The sequence below is a fragment of the Dendrobates tinctorius genome, unplaced genomic scaffold (genome assembly GCF_039654945.1).
Source record: "Dendrobates tinctorius isolate UK_male_01 unplaced genomic scaffold, ASM3965494v1 ptg000294l, whole genome shotgun sequence".
In the NCBI taxonomy this organism is placed as follows: Eukaryota; Metazoa; Chordata; class Amphibia; order Anura; family Dendrobatidae; genus Dendrobates; species Dendrobates tinctorius.
Genome location: NW_027361961.1, coordinates 526,499 through 544,203, shown reverse-complemented (window position 1 = coordinate 544,203; position 17,705 = coordinate 526,499). Strand labels below are relative to the sequence as shown.

Genomic DNA, 17,705 nt, shown 5'->3' with positions numbered 1-17,705 from the left:
ATAACCCAGGCGGACGGGGGTAGTCTGGATAATTTCAAAAATATTTGATTAAGGAAGGAAATTTGTAAGGTGTTAGGTACATATATATTACATAGCGTAATTGGTATATCCTTGTATGTGCCTTGTAATATAATATATCTTCCCTGGGGATCCAATATCCCTGATGTTATTTGTATAGGGCATGTTCTAGAAATTAGGATGGCCATACCTGCTTTTTTCTTGACTTGAGAGGCTAAGTAAATTTTGGGATATAAATGTTTGGCAAAGTTGCAATTTCCACTAAGATTTAAATGGGTTTCCTGCAAGAAAGCTATATCTGTACCATGCACCCGTAACTCATTGAGGACCATACGCCTCTTAGTATTAGAGTTGAGACCCTTTACATTTAGTGTTATTATTTTAGCCATTATCTTGGTAGAAAAGAGAAAAGAACAATGCACACAACGTTTTACCCAGGATGCTATGGAACGATTCTCTCCTCTGAGGATCATCAAATTCTGAAACTTCTTTGAGAGAGCAAGAGAATACCATCATATGCCCCACAAACCTGTAGGAGGAGATACAAAAGGAAAGAGGGGAGACAAAGACAAAACAGTACAATAATTTACTACAGATAGAAGCCAAAAAATACAACAATGGCTTTACCAAAAAATGAGGAGAGAGAGGAGGGAAAGAGCTAGTCTGTCTCCTCATCTCTCCCCTCTGTGGGTAGGGTGGGCATACCCAACCTTTCCTACTCATTTTTCTAGAAAGGAACTGGGTAAAAAAAAAGAACTGCCCCCCACTTTGTGAGGAAGTCGTGGTAAGAGACACCCAAAACACCGTAAGTGCGAAACACTAAAGAACAAAATATTCTATGCTGTCCTTTACCCACCATCCAAAACCGAAGAACAGCTAAAAAAGAAATTACCAAAATGTCAGAGAGGATGTGTAGTCATAAACTTTAGACTGACATATAGAAGGAGGATCAGTCAGAGCCCAGCTTCCGTAAAGAAAAAAAAAAAAAAAAAGGTTACGGAAGCATATATGATTGGAGTCATCAAGAATCAAAAGGTCAGGGAAAGAGAAAAAAAAAAAACACAACTCCTCAAGATGGGTCCAGTTGTGTGATCTCCCGGGAAGGGCCTCTCTTCTTGGACTCAACATTCTGCCAGATTGGCAGAGGTGATATGGGAGGCATGACCAAGTCCCAGTCCGTCAGGTCGGGGAGCGGTAACTCCAGATCAGAGCAGAAAGCTGGAAGGTCCTTGAAGGAGAGTAAGGTAGTTGACTGTCCATTTCTCACGACAGTGAGAGCAAAGGGGTACCCCCAGCGATACTGTAGGTTTTTATTTTTCAATATGGTAAGAAGTAGCTTCAGATGTCTTCTCCTTTGAAGGGTGATCCACGACAAGTCAGGATACAGTTGGATAGAGGCTCCATTAAATTCAAGCTTATGGAGAGCACGAGCCTTGGACATGATGGACTCTTTTGTTTGAAAGTCATGGACGCAGCATATCACATCTCGGGGATGAGATTGAGCTCCCTTGGGGCGGAGGGCCCTATGTGCTCTATCCAGCTTTATTTTATGGGATGAAGTTTGACCCAGTATTGAATTGAAAATGGATTTGAGTAGTGTATACAGATCTTCTGAACCAGCTGCTTCAGGGATACCCCTAACCCTAATGTTATTGCAGCGCCCTCTGTTGTCCAAGTCTTCCAAATGTTTATTTGTCTCGCCCAGCACTTTAGCGTATGAAACTATGTGGCTCTGCAGTTTTGAGACATATTGTCTAGTAGCATCGTGCTCCGTTTCCACAGCATCCACTCTATCTGCAAGGAGCTTGACATCCTGACGCATGGACTTAATCTCTGCCCTACATGCATCCCTCACCTCGGACACCAGGGACTTGAAATCCTCTTTAGTTGGAAGGTGCCCGAGATATTGCTCCAGAGATTTGTTGTCTAGTTGGAGATCTGCATCTCCGGAATCAGCGTCCGACATAGGGTCCTGTGAAGCCCCCTCGGTGTCATTAAGTGAGGCCAGTACTGAGAACGACAAAGCGCCCCTCAGGTCCCCTTCAGGAGTGTCCGACCATGTCCCCTGACCCTTTGTGTTTCCCCTAGCAGATGGCTGCCTTTGTGATTTTGGAGGCATGCTGTCTATTAAGCGAGTTTGCTGAGGTGCAGGAGAAAGAGGAAAATGTGATATAGTGCACGCAGCAGACAAAGTCCCTGCAAGTGTATTTAGATTGTCAGGGTTGAAACAGGCAGCGTGTGGAAATAATTTTACTTTGGTAAACCCTGAATCCACCTTATTTCTGCGCTTTAGCTGTACTGCAGAAAACTCAGCACATGTTTGCAGCCCTTGAGTGCAGGCATTCGGACCCTGTTGCTGCAGCACCAGCTTGTCAATGTTTTCTCCTTACACAGCTCTCCTCACTAACCTCCTCCGTCGGGTGTTCTCCTGAGCTAATATCAGAGTCCTGGATCTCCTCCTTCAACACTCTGCACAGCAGAGGCCAGAGAGCGCGAAGTGCAGGCTGTTTATCTAGCTTATCAAGATGGCGCTGGAGTCTGTTCAATAGCACAGGGACATGTGCTTCCCTCTTCACGTGATGATTCAAGAAGGTAAGATGATGCAGAATCCTCCCTATCTTCAGAGGAACTCTGGCCGATGTCCTCCCTCTCTTTTTAGCCAATTTGTATGTCAGTTGGGCATGTAATCCTCTCTATAAGGACGGCAGGCTCAGGAGCAGAAGTTCTATGCTTCCATCGAGTATGGCTCCCAGACACGCCCCCCTCTAAATTGTCCAATTTCTGATGCCAGACTCCTTCAAACATAAACTACCTGCTGGTGTTCATCACCAGCATTAACCAAAAAGAATAAATATTTTTTTTTTTTTATAAAAGGAATCTCTGGGCCCATATGTGAATCGTGATTCTCTGTTATTACAGTCTCCATGTTGTGTTGGTGTTATCAGAGATTAATCTTAAATGCAGGTGGTTGGATGACTGCTTATGACGCTGAGGATTTAAAGAGTGCTTTTAAGATAGTATCAGGATCAACTTCAGCTGGAGGATTTTAAGCAACACTGGAGGAGGAGGAGGTTATGTTTCTTTGACATTAACCTTCCTTCTTTGATGGGGTGTCACGTAATCTTAGAAGTATCGGTTGTTCTGATGTTATCACACTACCATTCAAAGGAAGATTGCATTTCATTGGTTGTCCATCTAGGTAGCTGTTGTGGTATTTTTGTAGGCACCAACTCCATCTTCCTTTCTAACAAACACAAGCTCTGCAACGCCATAGCTCAACAAGCAGGTGCGCTTCAAGACACCGCATACACAGGAAAGGTCCACGATATCTTCCTCAGTGACTCTTGGATGCAAATTATTAATGGTCATTTTGGAGCCTTCTAAAGTTACAGGTTACAGCCTTTGTGTGCAATAAAGGTGTCGATTGGCAAAGTGTCTTGCTGAGTAGACATGGGAGCTGTGTATGCTTCATTCTGTACCACTTTAGTAAGAGGTAAAGTTTGCACAAGAGAAAATGAATTTCCAGACGGCCTTTTTTGCACATTGTTTGCAGCTGTGATCTTCATCTTCTTGGTGGGGTTGTGGTAAAGTTCTAAATCGTCAACAATACCATTATCGTCCTTATCTTGTAAAGATGAAAACTGTTGTTTCCCAGGTTCATTATTAACTACATTTATTGGCATTCCTTTAACAGTGTTCGTTACACTGGAACAAATTGTATTTGGATGTGACATTTAGATATTCTTAGCTATATGTATGGGTGAAGAACATGAAGAACCTTATGCCATGGCTGTGTTGACAGTTACAGCCGCAGAACTCCTCTTTCAGCTTAGTTTTTCACGAGCATCCAACACTGATCTGCTTTCTCTAATTCAGCATCTCACAAGCATGTTGCAGTTTGCCTTTCATATGGACACGTGCGTCTTTGGCGACCTATTTCTTCCAGGCATCTTTTATGCCAAGCTTCAGACACGCATCTGTTTCACTGATCTTCATGAAACAAATTCTGGTAATTGTTGGTGGCTAAATGATTAATCATTGCAGGCTGTATCCTGGATCTCATTCCGCCCTTAGCCCCCACTGGTATTAATCCTGTACCTTCCCATTCCTGCCGTCATTATGCCCCTTTCCCTGATCACTTCATCCAATGATTCGTCCGGCATATTTTTAATGAAAACCTGCACCTTCCCAGCAGCAACTGGGAAGCCACGTTACTGTTTTCCATGATGTTTATGATGCCAGAATAACAAAAAGTTTATACACTATGCTGATGTGTACCCCCCCAGGGGGAAATGTTTGTCAGTCCATACAGTAAAGGCCCGGTCACACACAGCGATCTCGCTAGCGAGATCGCTGATTTTGTGACGCCACAGCGATCTCGCCAGCGAGATCGCTGTCTGTGATGGGGATCAGCGACCGGCCCCCCTACCGGGTATCGCTGATCGTGCTTGATCGGCCTGAGCCATTTTTTGATCGCTGGTCTCCCGCTGGCCAGCACGCATCGCTGCATGTGGCAGCGAGAGACCAGCGATCAGCGACGCTGGTTTCTAATGTAAACATCAGGTATCCAGGAGCCGCGGCTCTTGGATACCCACTGTTTACCTTGGAAACCGGCGTACACTCTGGTTTCTAAGGTAAACAGCGGGTATCCAGGAGCCGCGCGGCTCTTAGATTCCTGATGTTTACCTTGGAAACCAGCGTGTACGCCGGTTTCCAAGGTAAACAGCAGGTATCTAAGAGCCATGGCTCCTGGATACCCGATGTTTACATTAGAAACCAGCTTGCTCGCTGGTTCTGATCGCTGGAGGGGCTGTCTATGTGACAGCTCACCAGCGATGAGCCTAACGATGTCCCAGCAATCCCATCCATGTCGGATCGTTGGTGGGATCGCTAGGACATCGTTATGTGCTCAGGTCTCCCATAGACTTACATAGGGCTCGTTGTTCTGTCCGAGTACCTGAGTATTCCAATTTGCTCGACCCGTGCATTTTAGTGTACGCCGGTTTCCAAGGTAAACAGCAGGTATCTAAGAGCCACGGCTCCTGGATACCCGATGTTTACATTAGAAACCAGCTTGCTCGCTGGTTCTGATCGCTGGAGGGGCTGTCTATGTGACAGCTCACCAGCGATCAGCCTAACGATGTCCCAGCAATCCAATCCATGTCGGATCATTGGTTGGGATCGCTAGGACATCGTTATGTGCTCAGGTCTCCCATAGACTTACATAGGGCTCGTTGTTCTGTCCGAGTACCCGAGTATTCCAATTTGCTTGACCCAAGCATTTTAGTGCTCGCTATCACTAGTAATAATTCCCTCATGTGTGGGGTCTATTTGTCTCCAAGCAGAGAAATCACACGTTACATTCCACACATAACACTGTATAGAAAAGGCGGCGCGGGGTAATTGTGCCAGTAGTGAGGGGAAATAATGGCGGGAATGTCACTGACTGAGGAGAAGTCTCCATGTAGCGTCAGCACTCCGGATATCATGTGACCCCTGACTCCTCCCCTCCTGTGACCTCATCACAGGTCCTGTGCGCACAGAGCAGCCATATATGTGCAGTGCAGCTCTGCAGGTGGAGGTAGGTGCTGGAGATTCCCCATTACTGGGCCGGGGGACATTAACCCCTTCAGCAATGAGACTTTTGGGGGTTTTATGGCCACTTTAAAAGATTCATAATGTTTTTGTTCAGACAGAAAGACAGAGAGGAAATGTATTGTTCTAATAGAACAGGGCCCCTTTCTTTGCCCTCACAAAGTATAATGCCCCTGTAAGCAGGTGACCGGATACAACACACAGGCAAACCGTAAGTAACCTCTAATTATTTCCCTGATAATAGCAGGAATTGTGGTCACTATGGCAACTGTGAATAAAACAAAGCAGGGTGATTACGAGGTGAAATCTACAATATTAGATATACAATGAATTCTCCGGCTCACTCTTACTGTAATAGCAGCCTCTAACCAAATGTTACTTTAGCTGCTGACAAGGGTGATTTTCCTGACACATATAGTCGACAGCACTCTACTCTGTGAACACAGGCTATAGCGGGGTCTCCGCCTTTTCCTGTTAGGCCGTAAGTCCTCCTAAAAAAGTCTATCAAGGCTCCCTGGGCCGCCTTCATTTCAACCAGCTTTCACCTTGTCTGTTGTACTACCCTGGACCAATACCTGTACTGAGGTCAGTGCTGGAAGCAATGGCCCAGTTCATTCCCGCCTTCTGGCCTTCAATGCATGCAAATACTACTGAGCGGAATCTCCACACTGATCTTTGGTGCTTGACCAATGGTGGATGTCTCTTGTACCAGAAGCAATAAGAGCTGGGACTCTGATTTTGTCTGATGTAGTCTGGACTCTGGGTCTTCACCGGCACAGGTCTGAACTGAGGGTTTTGACCAGCGCAGGTCAGGTTCTCAGGCTTTGACAGGCATAGTCTGGACTCTTAGACTCGTCTGGTGCCACCTGAGTTCTGCCGCCACAACCAGCTGCCTCGGGCACTTTACCATGGCCTGGTACCTCAGATTCTTCCCTAGCACCCCATTCTTTTGCTTGGTGCCAAATCTGTTCTGGCTTTAGGGCTATGGCCTTTATAATAACAGGAAACTACATCATCAAGGTCACCTGACCTGGTGTACCATCCTTCCTGAAACTCTCTCTCTTCCCATTGATTCCACAGAGTCCCGTTTGTACAGCAGATGGCACTCTTTTTGTAGAAATGCCGCACAGCCCTGGGGATTTGTTCTGCTTATCACACACTTTTTCACACCCCTTATGCAGTATATATGATGCCCCTCACACAGTATAAAGTTTCCACAGTACTGACATCTCTTATACATAAGATATTTTCACAATACCATTATACCCCCACACATAGTATAATGTTCTCACAGTACTGCCATTCTCTCCACACAGTATAATGTTTCCATAGTACCAACATCCCGCCACCACCACACACAGTGTAATGTTCCCACAGGACCACCATCCCCCTACATAGTATAATGTTCCCACAATAGCAGGTTCCCATACACACAGGATAATGTTTCCACAAGATTGGCATCCCCCTCACACACAGTATAGTGTTCCCACAATACTGCCTTCCCCCCACTTTCTAATTTTGGCACAGTACTGCCCCCTACATGCACAATATGGTACCATCCACCCCACCAACACCTCACAGATAATTAATAAATAGAGATGAGCGATGTTCGAGTCGAACTGTTCGCCAATTTCAAATCCGAGTTGTTTTGGGCGGTGTTCGAGCCGTTTGCTGAACTCGAACACTTTGCTTAAAATTCAGCAGTCCGAGGTTACGTTCGATAACGGTTCATTCACCAAAAGCGTAAATTTATTTTCACAGTAATAATGGTTTTCAATGTTAAGAGACAGTTTCATGGCATAGTGGCCGGGAGTGGGGGGCGGAGGATAGATCTGTGCTGAAATAATGCACATCTCCTTTTTTTTTTTTCTTTCCTGCATTTACAGTGGGGCGGTGCAGTCTCTCAGCCTATCAGCAGTGCACACACACAAAGCAAAGTGCATGTTTTTTCACACAAGCAAGGGCATTGGCTGTGTATGTCACACGTCCCTGTCCTATAAGAAGCAGCCATTTCCCCCCATCGCCACCATTTTATCACTGCTGCAGCTTGTGTTAGACGGCATCGCTGCTGCTGTGGGCACTCTACTGTAAAACAGTGTGAATTTACAACGAATTCAAGCTTACATACAGAGAGAGATATAGGGAGTAGGGACTAGTTGTAATTACAGCCCTTTTCAGGGCTACGTTACAGCAGTTCATAGCAAGTGTAGGCAGGCAAGTCTGTGCCAGTGCTGTGCTATTCTTTTTCACAGCATCTGTCCAAATCTAGCTCAGCCTATCCTAGCATTGTCTGTTACTCAGTGGTGTAGTCCACCTCTCAAGGAGATACACCATGTGTGTTTCTAATAATTTTTTACCGCATCTTGTGCAGAAAACCTTTTTGGCCTAGTAGCGGTGGGTGCTACTCAGCGGTGTAGTCCACCTGTCAAGGAGCTACACCGTGTGTGTTTCTAATAATTTTTTACCAAATCTAACCCAGAAAAAAATTTTTGGCCTAGTACCACAATTTGGTAACTGAGCTCTGCTTGGTTTCCATCCATTGTTATTTGGGCAAACATCTAAAGAGTTGCCAATAAATAACTTAACCACCAAAATGAGTGGCAAAAGGCCTGCTGCTGGTGGAAAGGGAGGCGTGTTGCAGAGGGGAAAAAAGGTTGTGCCCATGGGGTAGGTGCTAAAGCAACTGGAACATCTGCCGAAGAAAGACCATCTTCCAGCCAAAGTAAGATGTCTACTTCTTTTCGTGGACAATCGGATATGATCTCTTTATTGCGGACACGCCAATCACAAATTCCTGATGAGGCACAAAAAGAGCAGGTGCTTGAACGGATATCAAGTGCTCCCTCAAGTGGGCTCCTCCACCTCAACTACAACCTCACAAATACTCCAGTCCTCAGAGTTGTCACCCCCAGCGCACTTGCTTCCTCACAGCTCCCAAGTCTCCAGCCGCCCATCTGAGTATGGTGTATCACAGATGGTTGAGTCTGCGGAGCTGTTTACTCATACTATCACCTGGGAATCAGAGGTCTGCTCCAAAGCTTATGTGAGTCCAGGCGAGGAAATTATGTGCACTGATGCCCAGAAGCTTTGTGAGTCAGATCCAGGCCCAGATGAACAAAATTCTTCTGAGCATAATCTAGACCCTCGTTCCCAAACTGTAAGTCATGTTTGTGGAGAAAATGAGGAAGATGATGATGAGACTCAGATACCTGATTGGTCACGGCAGGAAGAGGTCGGTTCTGAGGACGAGGGGTGTGGGAGCACAGAGGGTGATGATGACGAGGTTGGAGATCCCACTTACCATCAACCCACAGTCCTCCAGTCGATGAGGTCAGCAGAGGAGGTGGAGGAGGATGATAGTGCCAAAGAGGTTAGGTTGCGCCTTCCTGGACAGAGACGGAGTACTGGAAGCACGTCAACAACTGCATCCTCAACCACAACTGTATCTGTGAGCAGAAGTCATGGTGGCTCCTCAGGTCGCATGGTCTCTAAGCCTTGCATAGCCTGAGTTCAATATGAAATCACTGCACACGTGGAATATGCTCAAAGTGAACTTTTTATTTAATTTGACGGTGATGAAGCGACAGCTGACGTTTCGGCCCAACAAAGGCCTTTATCACATAGTCACCCTTTTAAAAGTAGAGTTTCAGTAGTCACCGGGTAGTAATGATCACTGCTAGGCAATATTTCAAAAAGAAGTGGAATATCCGATATGATCAGAGGTACTGCTTACAAAAGATCAGCGCTCCTGTGGTTATGACAAGGTATGATTGGTGGCGGAGTGGTGGACGCAGGCACCGCCGTGCCTCTGCAGTGAATCATAGCCTGGGCATTTTTTGAAATACCAAAGGATGACCCAAAGCATGTGATCTGTAAGATTTGTCACCAAAGGCTAAGCAGAGGGCAAAAACTCACTAGTTTGAGTACTTCCTGCATGAACCGTCACATGGATATGAGGCATAAGGTGCAGTGGGAAGCTCACTGTGCTACAATGCGGCTCAGTGGTCCTGCCCAACCACCGTCTGCCCCATCTTGTGCATCTACGGCCTCTTCATCCTCTGTGACTGGGGGGACAGCAGGCACACATGTGTTTGGATGCAGAACATCCACCTCTTTACCCGCAACAGCCAGTGTGCTTGGCAGGTCGTCCTTTAATTTGGAAGTGGAAACACCTGCTGGTGTCTCTGCGACCTTGAGAGCACCACATTCAGATCAAGGCAACATAATTGTTCCGCCTGCACCTTCCTCACAGACCAGCAGTTTGCCGGGGACACCCTACTCAACCCTGTCTACGCGTGGCAGCCAGCCCTCTGTCCCTCAGATGTGGACAAGTAAAAGACCATTTCCTCCTACCCATGACAAAGCTAAGAGGTTGAATTTCACCATCTGCAAGCTCTTGGCTACAGAAATGGTGCCTTTCCGCCTGGTGGACACAGAGGATTTTCGAGACCTTATGTCGGTCGCAGTGCCCCAGTACCAGATGCCCAGTTGCCACTACATCGCAAAGAAAGCTGTGCCTGCGCTACACCAGCATGTTGCAGACAACATCACCGCTTCCTTGAGAAACTCTGTGTGTGACCGGGTGCATTTCACCACAGACACGTGGACGAGTAGGCATGGACAGGGGCGTTACATGTCTCTGACTGGGCACTGGGTAACTATGGTGACAGCAGGAGAAGGGGCTGCTGTCCAAGTCTTGCCGTCCCCACGACTTGTGCGTCAATCCTCTGTAGGTCGAAGTTCCTCCACTGCTTCTGCCTCCTCAACCTCCTCTCGGTCCTGCACTCAAAGCCTGTCTGGTAATGCCACCCGTGTTGTAACTGCGCAGAAGGAATCGTGCACACCTCCTTACTATGCTGGCACCAGGGCTCAACGGCATCAGTCGGTGTTTACGTTAAAATGTCAGCTCTGGAGACCGAGTTCCATCGATGGCTGACTCCACTGAACCTGCAGCCAGGGAAGGCCGTGTGCGACAATGCTGCAAACCTTGGTGCGGCCCTTCACCGGGGCAATGTCACACATGTGCCTTGTATGGCTCACGTTTTGAACCTGGTTGTCCAGCAATTTGTAGCCCGCTATCCCAGACTAGATGGCCTTCTGCAGAGAGCACGGTAGCTGTGTGCTCACTTCCGCCGTTCGCATCCCGCAGCTCAACGACTCACATCTCTCCAGAAGTCGTTGGGCCTGCCAGTTCACCGGCTAAAATGCAACGTGCCGACACGGTGGAATTCAACTCTGCACATGTTGCAGCGACTGTGGCAGCACCGACGAGCCCTGGTGCAATACGTTATGACGTATAGCCTGGGCCACCGGGATCCAGAGGTGGGGCAAATCACGCTGCAGGAGTGGTCTCAGATCATGGACCTATTCACCTTTCTGCAGAGTTTTGAAATGGCGACAAAAATGTTTAGTGCTGAAGATGCCATTATCAGCATGACTATTCCCGTCATTTACATGCTAGAGCACATGTTAAACAGTATTCGGAGTCAGGTGGTGGGACAAGAGGAGGAGGAGGAACAGGAGGAGTCGTATGCGGAAGGGACAATATCTCCAAGGTCCAGACGGTCGGCAATACCAAGGCGGCTGGCATTGGAGGGTCTGGGAGAGGGAATAACGAGGGCGCATGGTAGCAGCCAAACTGTTGAAGAAGGTGCAGGAGCCGAGGAAGAGTTGGAGGATGAAATGGCGATGGGCATGGAGGACTCATCAGATGAGGAAGAGCTTGATGATATTTCTGTTGTGCGAGGTTGGGGGGAGAGGGCAGAGGAACGAAGCATGACTCTTGACTCACCGCCACCAAGACAACAAGGACTTGGTTCTCCTGGATGCGCAAGACATATGAGTGCCTTCTTGCTGCACTACCTGCAACATGACCCTCGGATTGTCAGAATCCAAAGTAATGCCGACTACTGGGTTGCCACACTCTTAGATCCAAGGTACAAGAGTAAATTTGGCGAGCTAATTCCTACCATAGACAGGGATTCATGCATGCAGGAGTATCAGCAGAGGCTGTTACAGAATTTTATATCTGCATTTCCACAAAACACCAGTGGTGCACGTAGTGAATCTCAGAGTTCTAACTTGGCAACCGTGGGACTGTCGAGTCATCGCTCTAACCGTACCACTAACATCTTATCTGGTGGTAACAGCAATTTTATGCAGTCGTTTCACCAATTTTTTCGGCCATCCTTTACAAGGCCTCTCTAGGCACCGACTATGTGTCAGACTTTGCCGAGGAAACGCAAAGTCTGACACATAGTCGGCGCCTAGAGAGGATGGTAAAGGAGTATCTCCAAGTTAACATCGATGCCATGACTGTGGAACTGGACCCTTGCTCTTTTTGGGCTTCCAATCTGCAAAAATGGCCTGAGCTCGCCACTCACGCCTTGGAGATCTTGTCGTGCCCCGCAGCCAGCGTTCTCTCTGAACGTGTGTTCAGCGCTGCTGGTGGTGTGCTGACAGACAAGCGCACGCGGCTCTCCACTGACAATGTAGACAGACTTACTGTTAGGAATCTGGGTTCTATGCTGCCTATGCGGGAATCCAGGTTCTCACATTTGTCTCCAGAGGCTAAGTCCTTTTTTCCAACTTCTGAGCATGCCCACGGGACGTGCTCCCATTGGAGTTCAGGAGTCAGGTGCTCAGGTCCTGCTCCTGATTCCACTGGCTTAGTTCAGGGCTCTGGAGATTTCTGGCAGGTCCCGTACGCTATAAAAAGTGCACATGGCCGCTATGCCATGCGCTAGTATTTTTATACTGCTGCTGTGTGTATGGTGACGGATGCTTGGACTGGTGACTGACTCATTATGAAACCCCTTCCCTCGGTTATTACGTCTGTGTGAGTGAGTGGTATTCTGTCAGCACCTGCGCTAACGCCAACGTGCACAAGCTCCATCTTCCAGCAGCTTAGCGTCCTGCATCGCGCTTGCGATATTTGCGGTTGCAGCCTTTCCAGACGTGCGCAGTTGCGACGCCGAGCACACGTGTACACGGTAAGTCCGCTCTGTTGTAGTGACTATCCTTAACTACTCCGGTTTCCGGCTACCGCACGTGTGCCGCTGAGATCCTGTGCGGTTAACAGGCTCAGCGACACTATTTTGTGTTATTTTTTCCCTGCACCTCTGTGTGCTTTAACAGGGCTTGCCTTATTGCATCTGGGTGAGTTAGAACCCTGTGCATATTAGTGCTCTGCCTCTCCCAGCAGCGGTTTTGTCATCCACCGCACGGTGGACCCCGAGTGGCGAAGGCACTTTAATTTTTTTTTTTTTTTTTTAGCGCCTTCCGCCACTCCTAACAATACTAGCGCCAGGGTCTGGCTGGAGATGGCAGATCAGCAGCAACTGTTGCAGTGCGTGCGACAGCTCGAGACTCGCTTGGCTACCCTTGAGCGAGCTCTCGCAGCTTCGCAGGCCACAGATGCTGCTGTCCAAGCACTCACGGATGCGGTAGGGTGTATGTCCATGTCCGCCTTTACGCCGACAGTTACCCGCCTCCCGTTACCTGAAAAATATTCTGGGGATGGCGCCTCGTGTAGAGGTTTTATCAGCCAGTGCTCGATCCACCTGGAGCTGCTGGCTGCGCAATTCCCTACAGAGCGGGCCAAGGTGGCCTTTATTATATCCCTACTGTCGGGTAAGGCGCTGGAATGGGCTACGCCACTATGGGAGCGTGGTGACCCGGATATCCGGACCGCAGCTAATCTGCTAACTGCTATCAAGCAGGTGTTTCTTGGTCCGCGGGTTACACACGATACCTCTCTCCAACTGCTCTCCTTGTCTCAAGGATCACTCTCGGTCAGTCAATACGCCGTCCGTTTTCGGACACCGGCGTCCGAGTTGGAGTGGTCCGACAAGGCTCTGATTCCTGTCTTCTGGAAGGGATTAGCGGAGCATGTAAAGGATGCTCTCTCCACGAGAGAAATTCCTACCAGTCTCGAGGAGTTAATATCAATCTCCTCGCGGATTGACTTCCGATTTTCGGAGCGTGGTTTGGAGCGAGTTCACTCCAAACGGAGAGGTACCCCGGCTCCCAATTTTTTTGAATCTCTGGATCCTCCTGAGCCAGAGGTTGCGCCACCCGAGCCCATGGAAGTGTCTCTCGCCATTTCTGAGACATGTCCGGCTCATGAGTCCATATGCGGTTGTTTTCATCCACCCGCTGCTTCTCCGGAAGTCAGCGCCCCGCAGTGGTCTGACGATGAGTCGGTAGGCGAAGCTTTTGTCCCTCCTCGCCAGCAGTCTAAATTCCTCGCGTGGGCACACGCGCCCAATGCTGACGGCCATCGTGGCTATATGCAGACCACGAAGTCTCTGGCCGGTTCGTATTGGTGGCCGCACAGGGCTCGGGACGTAAAAAAGCTTATTCGGGCATGCACCCTGTGTGCTCGGGATAGCCTTTCGAACGGAGTTTGGCTACGCCCGCCGTTACACGGCGGCCTCCTCCTAAAACTCCCACTCCTATTGACTCCCGGGTGTCCCTCCTGAGACCTTTCGATCTCATCTCCCCTGATCGGAAGTTTCAGGGAGGAGGGGCCCTAGGAGGGGGGTAATGTTAGGAATCTGGGTTCTATGCTGCCTATGCGGGAATCCAGGTTCTCACATTTGTCTCCAGAGGGTAAGTCCTTTTTTCCAACTTCTGAGCATGCCCACGGGACGAGCTCCCATTGGAGTTCAGGAGTCAGGTGCTCAGGTCCTGCTCCTGATTCCATTGGCTTAGCTCAGGGCTCTGGAGATTTCTGGCAGGTCCCGTACGCTATAAAAAGTGCGCATGGCCACTATGCCATGCGCTAGTATTTTTATACTGCTGCTGTATGTATGGTGACGGATGCTTGGACTGGTGACTGACTCATTATGAAACCCCTTCCCTCGGTTATTACGTCTGTGTGAGTGAGTGGTATTCTGTCAGCACCTGCGCTAACGCCAACGCGCACAAGCTCCATCTTCCAGCAGCTTAGCGTCCTGCATCGTGCTTGCGATATTTGCGGTTGCAGCCTTTCCAGGCGTGCGCAGTTGCGACGCCGAGCACACGTGTACACGGTAAGTCCGCTTGGTTGTAATGACTATCCTTAACTACTCCGGTTTCCGGCTACCGCACGTATGCCGCTGAGATCCTGTGCGGTTAACAGGCTCAGCGACACTATTTTGTGTTATTTTTTCCCTGCAGCTCTGTGTGCTTTAACAGGGCTTGCCTTATTGCATCTGGGTGAGTTAGAACCCTGTGCATATTAGTGCTCTGCCTCTCCCAGCAGCTGTTTTGTCATCCACCGCACGGTGGACCCCGAGTGGTGAAGGCACTTTAATTATTTTTTTTTTTTTAGTGCCTTCCGCCACTGCTACACTCGTAACACTTACGTTCATAAAGATGAACAAATCGTGGATCCGCAAGGAATTTTCAACCCCTGTGTCATCCTGGGGAGACTAAAAACGTAATGATTTATGAAAATCACCTCAGCAGAGTCAGCAAGCATTTTAAGCAACTCTACGACAAATGAAGCCACTTAACAAAATGGACAAAATGGAGACTCTTTTTGGAGTCCCCTTGCTGTGTTTTACATGGCGTTGGCATCGGCAATTCAAGGTGGGTGGGGTCACACCCCCTTTTAACCTTAAGAAACTACATAGACTATGGCTTGGGGTTGGCTCTTTAGTTATACTATGGCCTGTGATTCAGAGGTCTGCTCCAAAGCTTCAGTGTCTGCTAGTCAGTGGAGTAGCCCACCCGTGAAGCAAGCTGCAATGCCTTTATAAGAAAGAAATAGTTTTTAACTCCATTTAGCCCAGTGAATACTGTGGGCCTAGTACCTGTGTCTGCTACTCAGCAGAGGAGCCCACCCGTGAACCAAGAAACGCCGCCTGTTAATGTAATAACTAGTTTTTAACTGCATTTAGCCCAGTGAATACTTTGGGCCTAGTACCTGTGTCTGCTACTCAGCAGAGGAACCCACCCGTCAACCAAGCAACCTAGCCCATTCAATCATTTTGGGCCTTGTAGCTCTGTCTGCTACTCAGCAGAGGACCCCACCCATCAACCAAGCTATGCCGCCTGTTTATGTAAGAACTAGTTTGAAACTCCATTTAGCCCAGTGAATACTTTGGGCCTAGTACCTGTGTCTACTACTCAGCAGAGGAGCCCATTCGTGAACCAAGCTATGCCACCTGTTTATGTAAGCACTGTCTGCTACTCAGCAGAGGAGCCCAGCTGTTAAGCAAGCTACAGCACCTGTGCTTTGGACAATTCATTTTCTCATTCTTTCAGGAATGCCTGTTAGGCCTAATTCCGGAATTCCGGTTGACCTGCACTTACTGGGAAATCGTTGTTTGCGGGGAAGTATTGGAATCCCAGATCCCCATCACTAACGGGGTTCAGCGGGTTACCCGCACCTGTCAGCGAAGAGTAGACACACGCTGGTCCGTTCAGTGTAGCGCGCGTGCAGCCTCGGACATGTAAGGGCATGACAGACCTGTTATTGCTCGATCACGCGTGGCAGAGCCTCGCGTGTCCCTCTAATAAGCTGGACGCGGACCGCGGGGGCATGCCGGAGTCTCGTTCGTTAACGAAATTAAGCTGACAAATCGCTAGCACAACTAAAAACGGCCATGCACCACCACCCACAGGATCGAGCAAGCTTGCAATCTGTCAATGCTTTCTGTGGCCGGCCAGGGTGAGGTTTCCCGTCTGGAGTCCAATTAAGCCACAGGTTCCACTCCTGGTGGTGCCATTCCGGACATTCCTTTAAGGTTCAGCTTTGCAACCATACTCCCCCCGGAAACCAAAGACTGTGCCTTCATGGACACTGTTCGGAGGGTCGTGGGAATAACACCGCCCGATCGGCAGTTGGCATAATTTATGGTGGGAAGTCCAACGATATATGATCGTCTTCGATTTTAGAATTTTTTTTATTTTAGATTTTTATTCCAGCCTTTCTTGATTTTATAAGGGCATGACATGCCTATATCTGTGTCTCCTCCTCCTCCTTTTACTCCTCCACCTCTTTTCTATATGTAGTTGTCCCTTTTCCATGTGTTATTTGTGTCTTCTGAGCAGTTTGTCTGCTTTGGGACACCTTTTGAAGGTGTTTTGCATGTGTTTTGTATGTGTTTATGTTTGCCTGCCATTGTTTTCAATGGGGTTCGACGGTGTTCGTCGAACGTTTGACGAACATTCGACGAATTTGCCTCCTGTTCGACGAACCGAACCGAACTCGAACACTAGGGGGTTGGCTCAACACTACTAATAATTACTCACTTTGCGCCATTCTTGGTGCAGATACTAATGACCCCAGGATCTATGAGATATTTACCATACAATAGTTGGATAAGCAGGAGTGTATCATACACAAAGGTAGCCCACTCGGTCGCTATTTGTAAAAAATGAGATTGTCAGCTCACCGCCTCATCTATTTATTTCTTCATATTAAAAACAGGTAACAAAAAGGTCAGGCAGTTTGGATGCACTCATGATTTAAAAAAGGCATAGAAACCAACATGTGTTGACCCGAACAGCTCTTAACCCCTTAACCCCCAAGGGTGGTTTGCACGTTAATGACCGGGCCAATTTTTATAATTCTGACCACTGTCCCTTTATGAGGTAATAACTCTGGAATGCTTCCATGGATCCCGGTGAGTCTGACATTGTTTTCTCGTGACATATTGTACTTCATGGTAGTGGTAAAATTTCATTGAAATAACTTGCGTTTATTTGTAAAAAAAAACGGAAATTTGGCAAAAATTTTGAAGATTTCGCAATTTTCCAACTTTGAAAAAACTTTTTTTTGTTATGAAGTTATAAGGGTTAAAAGTTGAGCAGCGATTTTCATTTTTACAACACCATTTTATTTTTAGGGACCACATCACATTTGAAGTCACTTTGAGGGGTCTATATGATAGAAAATACCCAAAAGTGACACCATTCTAAAAACTGCACCCCTCAAGGTGCTCAAAACCATATTCAAGAAGTTTATTAACCCTTCAGGTGCTTCACAGGAATTTTTTGAATGTTTAAAAAAAATGAACATTTAACTTTTTTTCACAAAAAAATTACTTCAGGTCCAATTTTTTTTATTTTACCAAGAGTAACAGGAGGAAGTGGACTGC

At 47.8% G+C, this 17,705-nt stretch overlaps 2 protein-coding genes across 2 annotated transcripts in view; one reads left to right on the top strand and one right to left on the bottom strand.

The window, feature by feature from the left end:
- LOC141072991 (uncharacterized) overlaps positions 1-17,705 on the bottom strand; it is a 481,253-nt gene that overhangs the window by 164,383 nt on the left and 299,165 nt on the right. The window lies entirely within an intron of this gene.
- Positions 5,566-17,705, top strand: part of LOC141072989 (uncharacterized) — a 104,063-nt gene continuing 91,923 nt past the window's right edge. The window contains exon 1 of the mRNA XM_073560256.1: positions 5,566-5,599. The gene's annotated coding sequence lies outside the window, so the exon portion shown is untranslated. The remainder of the gene's footprint in view (positions 5,600-17,705) is intronic.